Source organism: Plectropomus leopardus, chromosome 10 (genome assembly GCF_026936395.1).
Source record: "Plectropomus leopardus strain MGB_pleo_1.0 chromosome 10, ASM2693639v1, whole genome shotgun sequence".
Classification (NCBI taxonomy): domain Eukaryota; kingdom Metazoa; phylum Chordata; class Actinopteri; order Perciformes; family Serranidae; genus Plectropomus; species Plectropomus leopardus.
In genome coordinates, this window is record NC_142185.1 from 6957547 (window position 1) to 6979692 (window position 22146).

General features: G+C 38.7%; 1 long non-coding RNA gene across 1 annotated transcript in view; it reads right to left on the bottom strand.

The window, feature by feature from the left end:
- LOC148188473 (uncharacterized) overlaps window positions 1-21514 on the bottom strand; it is a 218152-nt gene extending 196638 nt beyond the window's left edge. The window contains exon 1 of the long non-coding RNA XR_015777758.1: window positions 21237-21514. This is a non-coding gene — a long non-coding RNA (uncharacterized LOC148188473). The remainder of the gene's footprint in view (window positions 1-21236) is intronic.
- Between the last annotated feature and the right edge of the window lie 632 nt (window positions 21515-22146).

Here is a 22146-nt window from a genome sequence, read left to right on the forward strand (position 1 = left end):
ACATGCTTTCATGTTGATCTGGAAAAATGGTTGAGTCACTCCGCCGTGTTGTTAATGTACCTTGCTATGCAATTGCTTAATATAGAATGATGAGCGTGAGGAATTCTGCATTTCAGCTATGTTTTCCATGGCATGAGCACAGCCGCACTTTCCCTCAGGGACAAAGACAGAGAGCAGTAGTTCTTCTGTTCTCTCTTTCACACTGATTAACGCTGATATTCCTAATACATTTGGGCCAAGCGACAAAAATGGACTTTAGTGTCAACATTTATGTGAGAACACTGCAGTCATGGACCGACTTCTTATTAAATGTGCAGGAACTGTACAGATAAAACCACATAAGTCTAAGGAATGCACTCACTATACCAACTGAACCAAACAAAATCTACATTTCTTCATTTTGGAAACAAAATGTTTGGTCTACGAGCTAGCACACATGGGGTGTGCTGAAAACCTGACTTAGCAAGCCAGAGACACAGCATGTAAACAGTATGACAAGGTCCTGCACTCCCAAAGAAAGAGTGTTGTTCCAGCGTGGACAGGTTCTTGGCTCACTCACTTTGAATGACTGATTGGATTCTAGTCAAAACTCTTTTTCTGGCATGGCTTGCAGGAAAATAGAACAATATTGGGCGCTGTCAATTTGTCAGGGTATTCCATTACGTTACAATGGTGCAGATCAGATGTAAATATGAGCTGAGTCATTTGAGTTTGCCAAACAAATATTGCCATTTCTTGGACAAAGTCTAATCTGATACATACATCTCAGAGTCCAGGTCACATGTTATGTAAAAGAATACATTTGTCAGCCAAAATATTCTAAAAGGTCAACCCCAAACAAAATGTCCTTGGGAAAAAATGACGATATAAGTAAATTTAAACTGTCATGTGGCAGAGTGGAAATGAAGAAAGTCCAAATTACACGTCCACCGTGACATTTTCCGAAAGCATCTTGGTTTGTACACAAAACCATCATAAAACCTAAACAAGCTTATTTCTCAAATCCGATCAGTGATAACCCTAACAGTCCAAAAATCCTTTTGTCAACAAATGACTGTTTGATTAACCCTGTCCCCTTAGACTCTGATGACCTTTCTCCGTCACAGAGATGTGGAAATACAAATAGGTCTGTTTTACTCAAACTTCCCTGCTTCCGTTTCAAAATAAAAATCCTCTGACAACATCTCTGTTGACAGAATCCCATTAGTTGTTGGCTCAAAGCATTTGAGGCCATTTGAGGGGCGGTTTGTGTCACTCTATCCGTGGTGTCGCTCTAATATCCAACGTTTTTGTGGGTCTGTGAATGCAGCGCAGCAGGATCTATTGATACTTTCACAGCTGATCAGATCGATAGACAAGAGGAGGTATTTACAGATTTTTGTAGGTGAAAGACAGTTTTAGGCCCAGCAGAATGAACATTTGAGTTTCACTTTTAATGCACCTGACGTTATGCTGCGCGTCTCTGCAGGTACTGCGCTATAAATAACCCAAGGGTGTTTTAATACGCCTCTTAATTAACAGTCTAGAGACTATGGGGGCCACCATAGTCTTTGTTATTAATGGGAAACACTGAGATTGTGACCAAAACTGGATTATTAACTGGCCCAGGGCCCTCGACATCCATTAACCCCAAATTATTTCCTCATGTTCATGCTGAGTCCAAATCTAGTATTAACACCATTGTTGTAGTTTGTTTTGTGCTCACCGGAAACAAAGTCATGTTCAATCAAACCCAGCCATGGTTGTGACTACTGTATGTAATCAGAGAACCTAAATTCTGTACAATCTGGAACTGATTGCAATGTGTGTGCGACGCACATGTGAAGTCACGACGCATTACTTTCAGCAGAAAGCAACGTGAGATTTTCAAGTATGACAACATGCTACATTTTGACCTCATAAAGATAAATCCTCAGTTTAATAAAACCTCTACAGAGTATAAATCTGTCAAAACTACAAATACTTGATAGATTTATTTCTGCTGAGACAATTATACTCGCCCACTCCAAACTCAAACTCAACTCATCATCCTGTCACTACCCTTGTACACGCCCTTTCCAGCCAGGCCTGAATAGTTTGAACCGGTTCATTTTATGCTACTTCAAACTGAAATCTGAGGTCAACAACTTGCCAACTTCAGCTCATCGCCAGAGTTAGCAAATGATAAAAACCACGATCCAGAAACAGCTTAAACCATAAAGCTTAGCGGGAGACAGAGCCGGGAAACAGGTGCAGAGCAGCACCTGTTGCGACTTACTACTAAACATTTGTTTTAAGTTACACCAGAATTCCATTAATTGTAGTTACTTTGGCTCTAACTAGGTTATTTGGCAGCTAGATGATGACTGTTTCCCGGAATAAGAGAATTTGCTTACCTTCAGCTACCTGCGGGGTAAATAAATTCCATAAGCTTATACATTTCCTCATAATAGGAAAAGCACAGGTGGTTACTGGGACACTTTAATAGAACAAAGCCATTGTTAATGTTATTAACAACATCTGTGCTTTTATGGCTATCACCAGTCAAAATGTCTGGTGTAAATAAAAGGCTTAGTGTTGTAAAGGTGCCCCATGGAGTTTTCTTGCATTGTGTGTGTCCTTCAGCTCTCAAAATAGTGTCGAATGCATTTCCTTCCCAATAAAACACTTAACAAGGTTTGTAAGGACATTTTTTTAAGCAATGTGAATCCAGCATTGTTTACATCCATGTTCATTTGCCAGAAGTCTTTTTCTTCTGCCTTTGTTAGTGCACTGCAGCATATCTTGAAGTGTCACTCTTATCTTTAGATCAGTAGAATATTGAGATATACCATTGACAGATGTATTGTGCTTTGTCAGTGGACTTTTGCTTTCACATATTATGCTCTAGGTATTCTTCTGTGTCTGCTGTTGACATTCACACAATAAACACAAGGATGTCAAAAAAAAAAGCACCTGGTTAGAATTAGGCAACAAAATCACAAAAATCAACATTATGCTTTGGTTCTACATTCATATGAAAAGCAAACACCAGTCTCCCAGGTGAAAGTCTATTGTTGGTTGGACCTTTGTGCTCCTCAGCTTATTTAAGTTTATTCGAGCTTCGAGCTTATTCAAATGTGTCTATAATAATATTACGGGCAACCACACACTGCCATCTGAAATAATTAAATGTAATCTTAGTCATACAAAAACTTTACAGAATGCCATCATCATCTCTACTGCTAGTATTACCCCTGCATGTGGTTTGTCCAAGTGGTGTTGCCGTACCCCAACAGGAGCTTTTCTTTTTCTTTTCTTTTTTTTTTTGTAAAAATGGGCATATTTGTGAGTGCTAATTAATCCACTTTCACTCATGTTAGCTGTAAGCCCATTGCTAATTGCTAACAAAAGTGCTCACCGGTGTATTGAACTGTCTTCACCGTTATATTTGTTAGATAACCAATTTTAAGTCATGTTGTCAATCATTAATTTTAAGCTGCATGTACAGTAGTAGCTTTTATCTATTACATATTTATATGGTATACAGTATAGCGCAGCACCTAACGATTATTTTTTATTATTATTTATTATTATTATTTTTTTGATTAATCAATTAATCTATGGATTATTATTTCTATTGATCTAACTATAATTTTTTTATTACTCGATTAATATAACAACACATTTACCAAAAATAACATTTTAAAACTTGTCATACACCGCAGAGCATTATTCTCAACAAAAAAATAGCCCAGTCTTAACTGGTAATCTGTGTTTTACAGTCTGATATATAGTCTCTCCAAAATAAAATTAATGCAATAATTCATGCAAGAGCAGGAATGTAGTGCAATCTACATTTAGCAATCCAACAGCAAAATAAATAAAACATCTTACAGTAAAATTAATGCAATTTGAATAACACTATAACTTTTCTCTAACAGAAATAATATTAATTAGTACATGCTTTCTGCATCAGAATAGTCCAGCGGCCTGCTGATATGAGTGCTGTATTTCCATATTTATAAGCACATATTCCTCTCATTTATGAAGTTATACAAGCTCCTGCACAGCTGACACAGTCAGATAGCTTTTGTTTTAAAAAGGGAAGCAAGGAAGTTGAGGTAAAACAAACATCTGTGTATCTCTCATCTCTGTGACAGAGAGACTTTAAACTGCAGTATGAAGTGGTATAGAGTCAACAAACGCAAGCATCACGCAAAAAAAAAAAGCCACGACACACAGTTTCTGTAGATGTGCAGCAGCTGACATGCAGCTCAGATCCGCCTGACAAGCACTGCTCAGGCGAGCAGTGTGCACGCTCTAACTTGATACACGAGCACCAAAACAAAAAACAACACGCCCGCAGCTGCTCACGCTCTCATTACGCTGTGTGAAACGGTGCAATGCGTGGACGCACGTTATATGAATCGACGTATTCAGGTAATCGATAACGTCGATTACGTCTATGCGTTGCCCCAGCCCTAATACAGTATAGCTGTGCATGTGTATAATAAACAGTATAATAGGTAATAGGAAATTAGCTAGAAGATGTATTTTCTCTGTGACTATAGTCTTGTTTTATTATGTCATATTTCCTTCATATTGCTATGAGATCTTTCTTTTTTGTTATGAAAAAAGGATGACTAATGATGACATACTGTCACTACTGACTGAACCACAGCACATGGTTTTGTCAGGCATATCTGCCACAAAGCCAGGTGTAGCATGGTACCTGAGAAACAAGCTCCAGGGAGTTCATGATGATCAGTATTCATTGTAGTAATAAGTAATAAATCTATCAAAAAGATGACAGCGTTATCTGATAAATTGTGCGTGTTTCTCATCCACTCACCATGCTTCCAACACAAATACACAGCACTGCCAGTGGAAGCCACTCTTGTGAGGTGAATCCTGATTTAAAATTTAGCAATAACATAAAAAGAGTCCTCTGCATTAATGTGTGTTGAAACAGACCATTTTCTATCCTCACACTTGTTGCACTTTCTCTCTCTATATTTCTCCCATCATTTATTAAAGTGTGGTACATGATCGTGTCTCCAAGAATATCAGGAGACAGTCTGAAGCCATAAAATGAAATGGACATAATATAATCTACCCATTGTAAGCTTTGGCTGTTTATGGTGTTCTTTCCATCCCACCCTAACATTTCATAAAATATCCATCTTGTCATACGACTTTGCTTTGAACATTCATACTTAAAGGCTAGTTTACACACAGTCATGAAATCATAAAATGTAAACTTCTCTTTAAAGTAAATGTGTTTGGAAAAAAAGCCAACTTTTATGCTTCCTTCTGTAAAGCTGTTACACCCATCTCTCTGCATATATGAGCCATGATATTGGGGACATTCATGTGTCACCATAAAATATCTCACAGAGTGATAAGTGAGGAAAAAAGGCTAAAAATAAGAAGCTTCCCCTACACATCTGTCTTTTTTAAACATTTTACCAGAAGAAAAGGATCATCGTACCTCCATGAACTTCACCTGTCACCTATTATTTGTCTCCTCAAACTGACGTTTATGGGTCCATCCTGACGTTTATGGCCCATTCCCATTCACTCTGAAAGTACAGGCAGACACTAAGGGCACCCATCTGGCTTTTATTTCTCTGCTGCCTGGAGCCCTTTGTCTAAGCACTAGACAGATCCCTCATGTACAGAAAGTGCACGTGCATACTGGTCATGAACACTGTGAGGTGGATGGAAAAAAATCATTTAAAAGGTCCTATATAATGACAATTTTTTAGGTTCATACCTGTATTTGGGGTTTCTACTGGAACATGATTACATGATTTAATGTTCAAAAAACGCATTATTTTTCTTAAACGGTCTACCTTAGGGATGCACCGCTCCAATATTAAGATTGGACATTGGTCCCGATTTTGACAAAATAGCTGGATCTGGTATCGGCTAATCAGGCTGATCCATGGGCCCAATCCAGCAGTGCGTGAGCAGCGCCGAATCTGTTGTTTTCTTTTCCGGCACCCTTGCTAACAAGTTAGAGCTTCCAATCTGCATGTGTGAGCAGCGCAGGTCAGGCGTGTCTCAGTTGCTTGACAGCCGCAGCACATCTTGAGAAACAGCAGCTTGCTGATTTTTTCCACAAGCTGTGCACGGCTGACAGCAGCTGTGCTGACAGCAGCGACAGACAGCAAAAATTGTGTTTTGATGATTATATTCTCTTTATTACACTATTTTCTTCAGTTTAAAAGTCCTTTTCTGTCACAGAGATGAGAAAATACAAAGATGTGTATTTTACTCAAACTTCCCTGCTTGCATTTCAAAATAAAAGTCTTTTGACAACATTTCTGTTGACAGAATCCCATGAATTGTTGACACAAGGCATTTTATTTTGAAAAATTAGCAGGACCATGTTGTCGACGATGCAGGAACTGCATGACTTGATAAATGAGTGAAATCTGTGTTTATAAATGTGGAAATACAGAACACACAGCAGCAGACAGTCCTGCAGAAGCGTCGCAGCCACAGCGCTTTCAAGGTGAACACGAGCGCTTGTTTGTTTGACCAAGTTACTTGTTTATTTTCCAGTTCAGCTGCTATATTTCATTTTGAATTCCTGTTTGCACTAAATATTTACAAATAAGTTTGATTACTGTTTGTCTGTTTGACCAAGTTATTTGAGCTATTTATTTATTCTCCGTTAAGCTGCTACAGCTTATTTTTTAATCCATTTTAAGAAGTTCGATTACTTTTTATTTTGAATTTGAATGCTGTTCCAAGTTGCTGCCAGTGCCCAGTTGTTGTTATTTTAATAATAAATAATTAACAATTCAGCACATTTATATCTATGTGTTAGCACATTTATATATGTGTGAATTTGTTACACTTTGTTTTACAAATTTGGGAAATTAATGTTTAAGTCAAGCTTGATGCCTTTAGTGTCTTCCACATGATGAAATATACAGTTTATTAATTCAACAATGGTAGTGATTCCCATACATATACTATATCTTACTATATCTACTATATCTTCCTGGGCTGGTCTTAGTTTACCTGGGTGGGCCGCCCAGGAAGATAAAATCCGAATTCCACTGTTTTTTCCAATCAACGATGTAATTTTACAGCGCATACTGACCGTCCGCCCTCCTGCCCCACCAGTGTTTTCCATTAATTACTAAGACTATTGCGGGCTGCCATTGTCTAATTTCTCCCGTCATAGTCTCAATGGAACTGGACTGTTAATTAAAAGCCATATTAAAACACTGTTGAGTTATTTGTAGCGCAGTAGCGGCAGAGATGCGCAGCATAACGTCAGGCGCATTAAAAGTGAAACTCAACCGTTCATTCTGCTGGGCCTGAAACTGTCTTTTACAAAAATCTGCAAATACCTTCTCTCATCTATCGATCTGATCAGCTGTGAATCAACAGATGAATTATCCACCTTAGGAGTGACATTCAGCTGCGAAGGAGATAAAAAGGACCTGCTGCGCTGCATTCACGGACCCGCAAAAACGTTGGATATTAGACACCACAGATAGAGTGACACTAACCTCTACGCTGCTGAAATGCTCTGTTTTACTTAGATTACACCACACAGAAAGAGAGCAACTTCATTCTCTGTTCAGGATGCCACTGATTCACATTATCTTTACATAGCAAATAGTTGTTTGCTGCTAATGCTATGAATGTCGTATACAGCTCCTTCAAACATAGGGGCTGAGAGAGAGAGAGACATAGGGAGAAGGAAAATACAGTAAAGTAACATCCCACTCTGGGTAAACAGAACAGCCAAGCTATTTTTATTAGTCAGCTCAATCTCTATGGAGACTTGGGGTGGGGATGGAACCTCCTTTATCGAAACCTGGCAAGTCCTGATCAGAAACCTGTGGGGATTTCTCTGTCTGAAAGAGAGAGCTCCCATAATGACGCCACACATCTCTGAGGCATGAGGTCATCAGTAGAGGGAAAAATATCCCATTGATTTCTTTTCTTGCAAATACGTTACTGGGTAGGAATCAAAGGTCAAAATGTCTTTCGTATGTTGTCAGGACATTTAAAATTGACCCCATGTGTGGTAGTCACATTGTATTGTACATGCTTTAGGCGTGTATGGATGAGTTCATTTTCATTGCTGTAAGGTACCTGAAACTGAAGGCAGGGCCCTCCCACTTAAACCTGGAGCTTTAGAAGAACAACAATCACACAGCTGAGTAAAGCCAGGACTGCCTTCCATCACTGGTCTGCAGCTTCATAACTAAGCATGACAAAGTGCCCAAAAAAGAGCAAAACAAACATGTTTCAGCACAAAGAGACAGCAACGGCAGGCCAGGGAGATTATGAGTCAAAAGTTTACTTAAAGAATATGCGGGAATGATAGATGAGAAAGCTGTCACTTGTGGGGCCCCGGGATCATGGCCCCTTTGCATCAAGCTTAAAAGCTGTCTGACATTCAGTACAAGCTGTCTCTCAAACTTCACCACACAGGAATTTTTGGAGAGCATCCCCTGTTATGCTATTAAAAGTTATTCCACTGTGGCCCAAATGTTGAGGGGAAAATGTGATGCGTTTACAGTGCACATAAGGTTAAGCATATACTGTAGAGCTGAGGCTTGAACTGGGACGACCCGCGCGTACCGACAGCACTGCGCATCACACTTAGTCTTGTGTATCCTAATCTACATAAATATTATTTTCTCTGCCAGATCACATTTTTATGGCCCAACTCAAATCCACAAATATTGATTTGCCAAAATAAACATGTTAATCTATCTCTCTGAGGTTACTGTCACACAGTCTGAGAGATTTAAGAACCAGTTTCAAATAGAGCATGTAAAAAACACCCTGATGGGCAAAACTAACTCCAGTATCTTAATAAAAACTCAGAACTTTTATTATTCCAAAAACTCAATGATACCAAAAATGTAAAACAGAATTAAATTCTGACATAATCTGCCAAAAAGCAGTCTACACTTATATTGTACACTACTGAGCTATCAAGCTGTACACAAGCCGCCTCTTCTTAAAGGAACAGTTAGCCATTTTGGGAGATACACTGTTTTGCTCAAGGAAATCAATACCACTCTCATGTCTGTATGTTGAACATGATGCTGAAAATTAAGACCAATTCTGAAATGCCAAAAACTGCAGTTCCTTTAATGCCCACTTGAGGATGGCTCCAAAACAGAGTAAATCACCCATGGACCCCATTTCAAAATGCCCAACTTCACAGCAGAAGTTTGTAAGGATGTTTTTAAGGCCTGGTACAAAAAATGGTTTTGGTCTCTATAATTAATCTCAACATTCACTGTATGGGGGTGAAAATGTTAAAAAAAAATGTTAATGGTGGAGTACACACTCCACCATTAACATTTTAATTGGGCCCAATGTTATATATATTTAAAGGTGCGACCGCTTAAGTGACAAGCGGTCTGCATAATGTCACCACAGTCTGTCAGTTAGATCCAACCCTCCAGTGCTCCAAACTTGCACGAAAATATGGTCACTTAAGGCTAAAAAAAAAAAGAAGGCAACAGTCGAAATGCATAACTTGAGTCCTTAAAGTGGCGGTCCATAAATCAATGGGTGACGTCACTATAGCTACAGCCATTATTTATACTGTCTCTGGCCGAAACTTTATGAAACTGAATGTTTTAATGAGCTGATAACCTTTTGAACCTGCTAGTAGGCCCCATATCTATCTACTCACTGATAACACGATTTAAATCCAGTGATAACTTTCTAATGCAATGCCCCTGAGGGTTCACTACGCTGACCACAAACCATCTATCTGGTGACATTTGTTGCAGCCTTTTCTCATTCAAATCCCATCATCTCTCAATGGCCATATCTCATCTAACTCTCTGACAATAAGCATATTTCTTAAGATATCAAACTATTTCCTTAACAAGTATCTCATTTATTTAATCCACACATGACGATGAGGGTTTACAGAAGTGTGTGGATTATGTGTCACACTATTTCTCAGCTGGGTCCAGAGACGGGTCAACCAGCTGTCACCAAAAAGTTACTGAGACTCCAAAGGCGCCATTTATTGCCAGACATTAGTATGGTATCCATCTTTTCATGTAAGTCTTGGCAAGAAAGTAACTAAATACGTTTTGGAAATGTCACAGTATTTCTTTCGCAAGATTCAAATATATAGACACCCGTCCTTGGTATACCCTTCAAGTAGACTTAAAAAGTATCCCAATCTGTCAGTCTTCCTTACCACAACTGCCTCAGTGAGGCTCCAAACAAATATATGTAGGCCCATCTCTGGCAGCAGCATGCCTGGAAAATAAATGATTACCAGCTCTGGTTGCAGCTCCATCGGCATTCCCTCGTGTCCTGTTACCTTCCCATGTCAGTAGAATGCTAATATGCTCGTACAGCTTCATCGGACATGCAGGGAATGCCGGGGACACCAGCCTGAGCATGAGCAGGGTCCCCTCATGGAATGTTTTCCTAGGTGTCATTTTCTCATTCCTTCCAGTGTCTTTGAGAGCAGGAGTTCAGGGAAGCTCAAGTACACTGAATAGTATTACTCAGTACACATTATGGTACCTTTGGCATGAATCCAGTTGACCTACAGTCGTAAAACCTTCAGTTAGCCTCAGCTATAAATAAACAAAAGCACAGTTTGCTTTTGGCCAAGTGTATTTCCTTCTGAGAGATCAATTAAAGGACTGCATGTGACATTCGGAGCTTTTCTATGATTCAGAGTCCCATTCTGTTGTCTGCACATGGGTTTCGTCATATTAGTGGCTGGCCTAGAGGTCAGCAGCTAACAGTGCTAACATCACTAACAGTGCTAACAACGGCAACAGTGCTGACAGAACAGGTGTTGACGTGCAGAGAAACCGGAGAGTGGGTGCCACGCTTCTCCAACGACACCATTGGCCGGGACGACATTATCATCTGTTACCGCCATATGAGCGCAATGCAGAGCTGCAGCAATTAGTTAGCCTGTTGAATACACTCACATACCTCTTTTCCACCAACATGGAACTGGTTCCCATTCTGGTTCCATAATTTTAAACTTTTCAGAGCATTTTGACCAAAAATAACCAATTTAGTTGGAACCAAAAATTAGCAGGTTTTTCTTAACCCGAAGTGTGAACAGTGACAACATTAGTGGGCGTGTCATGTTCTACAGAGCAAGGGTGGAGATGCGAACAATGGAGAATTGTGTTTCATCTTTGTAGGAAAAAAGAGCATGCTGTGATCTCTGCAATAGTTGGTCCATGCTTGTTTTTTGGTTAGAAACAAATATCTATAATAACAAAACACAAATTTGCAGGATATCCACTTCCATTGTGCACTGTGCAACGTCCTCCATTGATGATACATTCTTGATTAAAATGGTTCCATGCAAAAGTGGTGGAAACGTGAGCTGGTTCGCTAGCACCAAGGCTCCAAAAATCTGAACCAAACCAATTCAAGAACCAGAGCTACTTTGGTTAAAAAAAAAACAGAAACTCACATGCCACACTGCCAGACCATCCACCAGAACAAAAAACAGAGAAGCTCAAATTATAATACACACACCACGGTAGCGTGACTTCTTTGTCTCCTCAGGACATCATTAGTCCAGTATGTTTTTACATAGCAAATAGTGGTTTACTGCTATATTAAAGCTCTGAATGTAATTATGTATATCACAAAAATGTTTTTTTTTTTTAATTTAAATGTAATCTAAAATGTTATTCACTATCTGTTGAAGGACAATGTGCAAACATTTGACGTGGTGCATTTCTGCCCTTCAACCTTGAGAAAAAGTTTCTTAACAACAACAGAATCACAAGTTGCCATTCGCTTTCATTGTGCATTTACAAGCTACTGGCACAGGCCTTAGAACCAATGGCCATTTACAGATAGTTTAGTTTCCATGCTCACGTCATGTCAAAAAATGTGTCCAAATGCACTGTGAAAACAGTCACATTGTGCCACGAGCCCCTAGATTCATACTTCTGCCTCATGAATAAACATAGTACATGGAGCTGAAAGTTAAAGATTCTGAATTTGGAAACACTAGTTGACAAAACGATCAAGCAATCTTTTTGGGAAGAATACATAGTACATAGTATTTTACTAATAATATGTAGAGATAATTATACTTTATACTTAAAATTAATTTTACTCAATAAGAAAATGTTTTAGTTTTGATAAGAATAGTAAATAAATGTACATAAAGGTAATACTTGATGTACGTGAAAGATATTTGATTTTTGAGTCTCATAGAATCATAAGAGTCATAGACTGTAAAACAAATGGATGAAGCTGCAGTGACATCATCCACTGGTTTGTGGACTGTCATTTTGACGCCTTGATTTCGGCATTTTGGCCCTCACCATATTGGTTTCGTGAGCCAGAAGTGATTGTATTTTGGCAAGAGCGCAGAGCTGTGGAGGAGCAAGGGGAGATTTGACTGAGAAGCCAAGGCCACCATCAGCAGACTATCACTCAAGTGGCCCTGTCTTTAGTTGTGCATAACTTTGCCCCTTAATAAAATGTAAACAGGTGAGCAATATAAAAAATCACAACCATACAGTTGTAATAGATGGTGAAATTAACAATAGAGACAAAAAACATTTTTTTTGTTCTTGTTTTTTGTACCAGGCTCTTCACAGTTATTTTCGCTATAAAGATGGGCATTTCAGCAGGGGGGACTAAAAGGATTTACTTTGTTTTGGAGACAGCCTCAAGTGGCCATTAGAGGAACTGCAGTTTTTGGCCCTTTTTTGTCGACTTCATTTTTTTTATGCCTGGAGATTGCCACTTGGTCTCATTCCCTGGTTGCTAAGCACTGGTGCTTTGGGTTGTAGGTTCAGTCTGAATACCAACTCAACTCAGTAACAATACTATGAATTGTGCCTAATTTCTTACCATTATTTACAGAAAACAACTTCACTTAGGATAGGATATTTTGATTTATAGTCCTCATCGAAACATAATGCCAATTAAGACTCAAAATGGTTTTAGAATATCTTTAAATATATAGTATGTCGTGAATGTAATAGTGTAAAAAAAAAATGGTTATTTGCTAATCTATGTTTAAATTGATATATTTGTGATAGTTGTGAGCACACTAGATTACTTTGCAAGTGACAAACACACACCAATCTTTGTGTATTTATTCTGCTTAAAAACACACCTCGGTTTCTATCCTTGAATACCAAAAACCCAGTGCGTGTCTTTTTCTAGACTCATTGGATACAGACAGTGCACAACACATTTACCACAATTACTTTATTAACTACAGCTGATAAAATCTTTCAGTGATGGTTTTAACGTCAGCCAGGGAAACTGAAGAGCGCCAACCAAAAAATGAAAAGCCTAATGTTTATTATTCCCTGTATTTTCATTCCTTTTACAGTTTTATTCCCATGACTGAGGCCATTTATAGTTCCTGAACCTTCAGCGGTGTCAAGTATTCTGATTCTAACCTGGGAAACACAAAGCCTTGGTTACCACCACTACATATTAACATAAGAACTTTTACAGGAGTTCAGTTAAATTATGAACATAATGTTCCTTAAGTCATGTTCAGGTTCATGACACAGCCAGAGTCAGTGATATTTAAACTGAGGTACATGTCAGGTTTCTGTGCATACTCACAGACACACACATACATGTGAGTGTTCACATTATCCATTGTCTATTGTGTGCATCCTGTTTGAACTGGGTTTCAAGTAATGCAGATTAATTTTATAGCATTTCTCCTTCTACCAAGTGCAATTCATCTATCTAGTGCCAGACACCGTTTATATCTTGGAAGTGACTGAACTCTGCTATTGTCTTAAAAAGCTGCTGACCGCACTGGTCAGCATTACTCAACATTACTCAACATGACAGTAAACACAGACATTGTTCTTTGTCCTGAAACAACATAATTAAAGCGAAGCAACTTTTTCAATTTCTTGAAAGTAAGTCCATTTTAGGGTAAATTTAAGTGTAAACAAGGAAAGTTCATGCTAGGGGATTTCCAAGCTGTTCTGTTGCATTCACTACTATGTAAGGGTGTAATTTCCCCTGGGGATAGGTGGGGGGGCATATCCCCCTCCCTTTTCATATTTCTTGTTCTTCCTATAATCTCTCTGATCATTGTTCTCTTGCTGTCCTGCCACAATAGTCCAGAGGAGAGAAATCTGAGCGTGTAAAAAAATTGACTGGTCATGGGCTTTTTTGCCCTGGCTTTTGCTTCATAGGCTACGTACAGGCTTCCCAAACTTTTAACCTCTTCTCATTTCTCAGTTTGTACATCCTAGATTCCACGTTTTAGTACCACTAGCCTATTGGTTAATAAGACGACATCCACCAATGGCTGTGGCTAATGGTTTTTGTTGTATCACATTTTTTGCGGGCTAAAAAGCAGGGCTCCAGACTAACAGCGCTCCACGTTCTACTGTCCCAGGGGACAAGAGAAAATTTGTCTGGGATGCCGCAGTGATAAACTCACTATCACTATCAGGGACACACTCTAACTCTTCATTGATAATGCTTATTTATGAACAGCTTATCCAAATTGAAACTGGATGAGAGCTGGATAAATTAGGTATTAGCAGGAACTGGACACAATTCAGTGCTAACGGAGGTTGCACTGTGTCACATAGTGATGCGTTCAAGCTCTATTTAGTAAAAATGAGTTTTGGGCAAAGGTCAATTACAACATTCTTGTGATGTGTTCAAATGTAATCTCAAATGTAATAAATGCCGCTGTTTAAAGGAGAAATTTGTTGATGTTTTCAGAGAAATACAAAACAGATGTCAGAGTGATAATTATGATATATAGTTAAAGCAGTTATTATTCTAAAAGATGTTATTTTTCAATGTGAAAAGGTTTCATAAATGTGTATGACTGAATTTGTGCTCATTCAAAAGGTAATGTAATGAGAGGCTGAATGATTTCTAAACTGTTATTCAGTTATTTATTTTAGAATAAAGATTTCTTTGTTTCCCTGGTAGAAAAGAAGTAGCTTTAATGAACAGGATAGTCTTAATAAAAGGAAGAGAGAGAGGAGGTGACATGGCAAAGGGCCAAAGTTGGAATCGAACCCTTCGCCGCCGCAGCAAGAACATAGCCTTCGTACAGAGTGCGTGCTCTACCAGGTGAACCACTGCCTTCAGAAAAGGAGGAATATAATAACAGGATCAATGTCCCTGATATAGGACTGATGCACAAAAACACTGATACTTTCAGCATTGACTGCATTGTTTGCTTAATTTTTAAGTTTTAAGCTTGTAAACTAATTGTAAAAAAGCTCATGACTGTAAAAACCTGCAGGCACAAGAATTATATTACTGTCAAAATAAACAGAAAGGAAGTATCTCTCTTCTCTAAGCAGCAGATCTTTGAAAATTCCTCACTGTGTCCAAAGCCATGTGGGAAATAGGGCCCATCATTAGTTTTGTGGCCTGTAAAGGAGAACCTTAATAGCCTCAATTTTTATATCAACAACTCAACTATCTAGTGCAGTGCAGGGACAGAAACCACAACATCTGGAAACTGTAATCAAAACAAAATAAACACATGAACCATGTCAGTGAACGCTTACGTGCTCACTGCCAAGATTCATTTTTTAACCGCTTTATATGTCAATTACGACAAATTATTACCAAGGTTTATCATGCTGTATGGTATTTAATATACTGAATGCATTAAGTAGTATGCCAAGGGGAGATGCAGAAATAGATGTACTTGTATGACCTTTTTCTCAATGACCCCTGCATTATTGTTAAAGCACCCGTCAGCTGTATTTTAAGCAAGACTGTGTCCTTGAGGCAGAGTGGAGTTGGATTAGTGCGAGAGGGTTTGGTCTATGGAGACTAATCCAGACCCCATTAGATTTTTCATGCAGGCAGCCTATGGCATCTTGCCAAACCTGTCAGACCTGTACATTTGGGGAAAGACAGTAATCCCCGCCTGACGGGGTATCTGCAGATCTTGAGCAGTCTTATAAAGCATTGAACACAGTCCCCTGAAGCTTAAGTTAAATTTACCATGGTCTTAAATATTTCCTCTAACCTGCTGGAGACCAAAATATTAGTTCAAACTTTTTTATTTTTTTCTTAATGTAGTCGCAAGCTTTATAGGAACTATTACACATCTATTAACTGAAAGTGAGACTGGCACAACAAACAAGAGGCAGTTCAGTCCTTATTTGAGGTTCAGTCAGCGTCATGAGGGTTGATAGATTACCAACCTGTCCAATTATCAGGGCTGATATTTGGCATTTTGGCAATTATCTATATCAGCGTTTTATTGTCGTGATTGCAGATAAAATTAATTAATGAAAAAGTGTGCGAATTACACTCACCCAACACAAGGAAGGCAGTCTGTAATACATGCAAATGAAGTGTCAGCATTGGAAGAACTTTTACTTTGTAAAACCTCAGGGAGACATTTTTATTCACTTGTTTTTTATATAAATTTTAATTGAACTTTATTTAAAAAAAAAGTTGCTGGAAACTGATGTTACAGGTTTCAGTTATTTTTAAATTTTATTGTAAATGCATATCGGTTCCAAATATCGGTTATCTGTCTCATTAATTACCAGTCATCGGTAACAGTATCGGCCCTGAAAAAACAATATCAGTCGACCCTTAGTGTGAACCTTAATCGCAATTAATATAATTAATATAATGCTGACAGCCCTCATACAAACAAATACACTCTTTCCCTCAGCAACACCATCTCAGATTATTCAATAGATCAGAACCAATTCATCATGATCATAGATTCTTTCCCTGAGTAAGCTCCCTACGTAGGCTACAACAAGAACTCCTCTGAAGAACACTGATAAAAGACAAAAGACATTAATTATTGGATTCATTAAGTCCAAGTAAAAAACAGCTGTTAAATGCAGGATTACCAAGCTTCTTAGAGGGACACAGTTACACTCTTTGAGAAACTACAACGCTTATAAAGCATAGGCAATTTATTTATTTATATGTTTCTAGACTGCATCTTTTTGGGGATATTTTAAAAATAGTGAATACAGTACTTTGATGTGTATATGACATCACTAACCTTGAGGGGTTAATGGCTTACTGTTAGACATAAGAGTTTGAAATGTAGCTTCGAAAAATTGTGAAATGCACTTAATTTATTTAGTTTTGACTAAATATATTTTTGGGTGCTAAAGCACAAGCCCCCACTTTCTGCAGTGATGAAAGCAAGCCACAACAATATCAAAGTGATATCAAAAAAAGAGTCTCAAGATGCCTGTGGCTGAAACTAAAAAGGCAATGAGCATCAGTTCAGTGGGACCAGTATGATGAAACATGCAATGAACCCAGCAGCATCACTGACAGTGTGACCAGGAACATCTGTAACATGTTGATGTCACAAGTCTTGATAATTGTACATCAAGTGGTTCCCCGTAATGTGAGAGAATTGCTGGTCCATCCATCCTACAGTGAACCCGGTTTGTAGCTCTGTCTAGATTTAATCCACATCCAGCTCAATGACATCATCCCCCCATAAAACCATGGTGCCCACTGCCTGCATACGAGCTCAATAAAGCTGATAATATCAGACAATGTAAACAAGTGGCTGGTGAGGAAAGTCAGGCATGGAGTCAGCCTGATCTTTTTTCTCAGGAGTTCGCAGACTAAACCACAGCGATTACTGTAATCACGTTTGAAAGGTGGGGAGAAAGAGGGCTCACGTGTTGCTTTGTCTCCTGGAAATTAAGGTGCAAAAACAACTTGGTGAGGTTTAGGGTAAGATCATGAATTTGGGTTAAAATTAGTATTATACTTTCTAACATGTCTGGGGGGGACTTCAATGGCAGATGTGCTAAACATAGTTGTGCATGAAGAAGAAAGAGGCCAAACCAGCCTCAGAGGTTCACAGATGGGAAAACACCACAAATATGCTGCTGATGACGTTGTGTACATGTTAGATTATTTAGCCTACGTTACAATAAAAGTGTGTACATGTGTGTGATTCCCAGAAAATTTCAAGCCAAACAGTATCTCACAACCTGCAATTTCAACTTCCCTGCTACGCCAAAGTAGCTGTATGCAATAGATCAGGGCTTGGCCTCAAAACGCTCCATTTCGTCTAGACCAACAAATAGCAATGCATTGTAGCTATTGATGCAGTCCTGAATTATTTGAAGAGGACTAAGTGCTCCTTAAGCACTATGAGAAATTTAATGAGCACCAACTAATCCTCAGCTGGAGCTAATCTTGACCTGCTTCAATTTCACCATCAATTCATATTGCTATTGCTACCTTCCTTCCACTGTGAATTTCCCTCCCACCCATTTACCTCCCTTCCTTCCTTCCTTCCTTCCTTCCTTCCTCCCTTCCCCTCCCAATTAGACGTATTTACTTCCCCAAATCCTAATCTCTAAAACATCGGCAGAGGCTTTAGCCATGGCTCCCTCAAGGCAGCTCTGCTCCTCCCAGCCCCTCTCTATCTCTTCTGCTTCACTCCGTCTTTTGTTCAGCCTGATGAGGTCATGTTCGAACCATTCCTCTTTGGGACTTCGTGTGATACAAGCCCAAACAGAGGGGAGCCAAACCTCTGTTCACACATGAGATCAAGATAGTCGGGGGCATGTTTCCACAGATTGCCCCTGGGACGATGTCTGTCTAGGTGTGTCTGCGTTTGTTAAGAGTCAAGAGATGCACTCACGAGACGTGATCATTAGCTTGTTATTATAATGACGCTAATGATAATGGAAATGTAATAACTCTTTCATTAGATGCTCTTTTGAAAACTCACTGGTATCATGAGAAAGGAATCCCAAACATACTGAAAGGGCCTTAATTAAAGAAATACAGTAAATGGTTATGTGGGATTCCAGTTGGGCGATGCAGAATGCCACGTACGACATCTCCATAATTGCTGCTTGTTAATTCACTTCTGTTGATTGTTTTATTTGCGCACAGTGTTGTGAGATGTTGCACATTCCTAGTCATTGCTATAGAGGTTTGTGAAGTGATGGGAGCTGTTCTCGACGCCCCTGGCTCCAGACCTGAAACCTTCAGGGTTAAACTTAAGGGGTTAATTATAACCCCTGAGGTGCATTTTCAGGGTTGTCAACTCTCGTGCTTTCTTGATGCTAGAGACACCCTCTGTCAGGCTCTGTCTCATGCTCTCATCAAAACAAATCTTATGAAATAAGAGGAAACCACAGAACCACACCTTGGTAAAGAAATATAGCTATAGGATAATACTGCAGACTTCCTCTGCACACCGGAGGACATCGTCTGAACACCAGGACTTTCTCCACGTCTAAGCACAGCCATTGGTCCACATCAGGGGTTGGCCAACTTTTTTATTTATATATATAAAAGGTCATTTTCAATTTTTGTTAACCCTTGAAAACCTGGATAAATATCACTTTTCTTGTGCTGCATTCAGACACCAACAAGTATTTAAACCTTAGAAATATGACCACTTTTGTTTGCTTTCTTTTAAAACATGGGTAATGGCAAAAGGCAAAAAGCGACTTGCATGAACTGTTTCACAAATTGCAAGAAATAAGTAGATTTGTATTACTTTTTAAAGAAGCTACAAATAAAGGTCAAAAAAACTTTGGTAATAATCATCATTAGATATTTCAAAGGATTTTTTTGGTATCAATGTCATTTTTAAACACTTTTTCATGTATTTTTTTTCTTGTCCTTTTTTTGTAATTTTCAGACAATTTTGTTTTTTTGATTGCAAATTTTTGGGGTCATTTTGTCTTAAGTTGCCGTTGCCATCTATGTTTTTTTAAAGACATCAAGCCAATTTGCTTGGTTTCAAAGGGTCAGTCAGTGTGCAAAGTCATCAATAATCATCACTAAAATGTCAATCGCTTGCTGCTTAAAATTCTCCGTAAAGACTCTGGCTACATCCTCACCTTTTGTCGTCTGAGGCAGCTCCTTACTTACACTGAAATCAAAGTATCTTCCTATAAGAATAATAAATATCAATTGGGAAATAGTTGTTAACCCAACACCAGCATGAAAGCTCAGCAATGTACTGCTGTGGTTCAGGCCACAGCAAAACATAATTTAGCCACCTAAAAAATAATTAAGTATGGCGTTTCTGATATAACGGCTTCAAAGCCCCATCGGTAAAAGCTGTCTTATGGCAAAGTAAAGCAGTGAAAATATTCTAAATATAGCATACACTCAAATCAAACAGATTTGAATGTTTGTAGAATGTACAACTATAAGAGAAATAGTTCCAACCAAGCCATGTGATTGGTCAGCAAGGCATTTAGAAAATATCAAAACCAGCATAACAACACTCCTTCCTCATCACTAAAACCATACTGCACTGTTTTTAACAGCTGCACTTGCAGTCCTTCTACATATAGGCATCGTTTGACAGGCAAGAAACAAGGAGTATTTCAGGATATTAATTGGCATATTCTAGATCTAAATTCTAATGGCTTAACGAAGTAAAATACAGCTAGAATAATGAAGTGTAACCGACAACCCACTAATGGTGTAAACCATCGACTGACACAAAGAGGCATTAACCAGTATAAACTAAACACTGACAAAAAGTGACATTTGCGTTTTGGAACAGAAAAAAGCAAACTTAACTGCAGACTAAAAACTACTCAACAAAGATCTAGGCATGATGGGAAAGTGGGTCTTGCTTAGGCTAAGTGAGTGTTACCACAGTGAAAGTTTTGTTTTTCAAAGGTTAAACGCCATTAAATGTGGATTGAAGCATAACATTTTGTCACGTAACAGCTTATTGTGAATTTTGACAATAATGTTGCATCTGTATTATTTCATTTATTTTGAGATTACCTTGCTCTGAAGTTATCGGAAATGTTTATCATGCTCTATCAGCTGTGCCCTGACATGGAGCTGTGAGCTTAAAAACAAAGTTTGCTAACGTAATAGCTAGTGGCAAAAAGCTAATTATTTTAAATTACCCTTGGACATGATTATATTTTGCGTAAATATTACATTTTGTTGACAATAGTTGTAGAAGGGAGTGTGCTGTAACCTCATAAGTAGTTGGACAGTGATGCCTTAAGGGCAAAGTTAAAAGAAATCAAAGAGCACAAAATAAACCCCCCCAACACAAAACATTACAACACAAAATCACAGATTCCCCTGGCCAAATCTCTGCTTCTCACCTTTGTTACCAATATTTCACTATAGCAGACTCAAAATACACTTAGCTAAAACCCAACTATAGTACTACACACGCGCGCGCGCGCACGCACGCAGGCACGCGCGCGAGCAAAATAAAACGTTGCAGGCTTGAAAGTTGCTCGTGCGGCTGATACTTTTCCTCAACAGAGCAAGAAAACAGTCCCACTCACCTTTCGGCATCAGTCCAGCAGAAAGCAGCCCCTGAGAAACAGTCCGTGGTCCGGAAGCAGAAACCAGAGGGCTCAAGGCAAGTCCTCTCCAGTAAGCAATGGTGTCCTCTCATGCTGCAACTCACCGACGTTAGCTTTAGCATGAAACCCGAACACTAACACACAACTAATGACTTTATCAACTAAAACTTTCACCAAACTTATTTCGCGTTTGTCAGTATCCCTCGTGTTCGATGTTTACTTCCCTCTTCCTGACCGAAGTCTCCTCACGCTGCTTCTGTTAGTCTCTCCTAGCCTTGTCCCCGCCCTCTCACCTTCTTTTCCCTACATACAGCCAATTAGCGCAGGTGGCTTGATTGATACCTTCATTAACCAATCAAATAAAGCAGCACAAAATAAAGGCACAATCCATAGTTTTCATTGAGTTTATTCCAAGGTTTGCTTACAATACTATTTAGAGCTGGTTATTTTAACCACTCATTTAACTGTTTACATATGGAATGCCATTTTAGTCAATAGCAAACAAATACATAAATAAATGAGAGCAGAAAAAAAATATGACCAGGGTACAAAATTAGCACCATCGCCTGGCCAACCAGTCAAAAAATACAATGGTGATCTTTTGAGTGGCTGTTAGATTTTGAACATTACAAGTTATTTTGCAGATGGACAGAAAAGTCAGTTTTGGACCCTGAATATGACTATGAAATAAATCCATAAATAAATAAATAGATGGTGTAAAAAATGGGCAATAAATAAATAAATGAACTTCAATTTATTTCAGGGTACTTTTGTTGACACTTTTATTCATTTCAGCGTGTCTTTATTTTGTAATGACACATTTATTTCCATCTCTTTTTTAAATTCCTGATGCAATATGCAAAAAAGTAGACGTGGTTATCCCACAGAT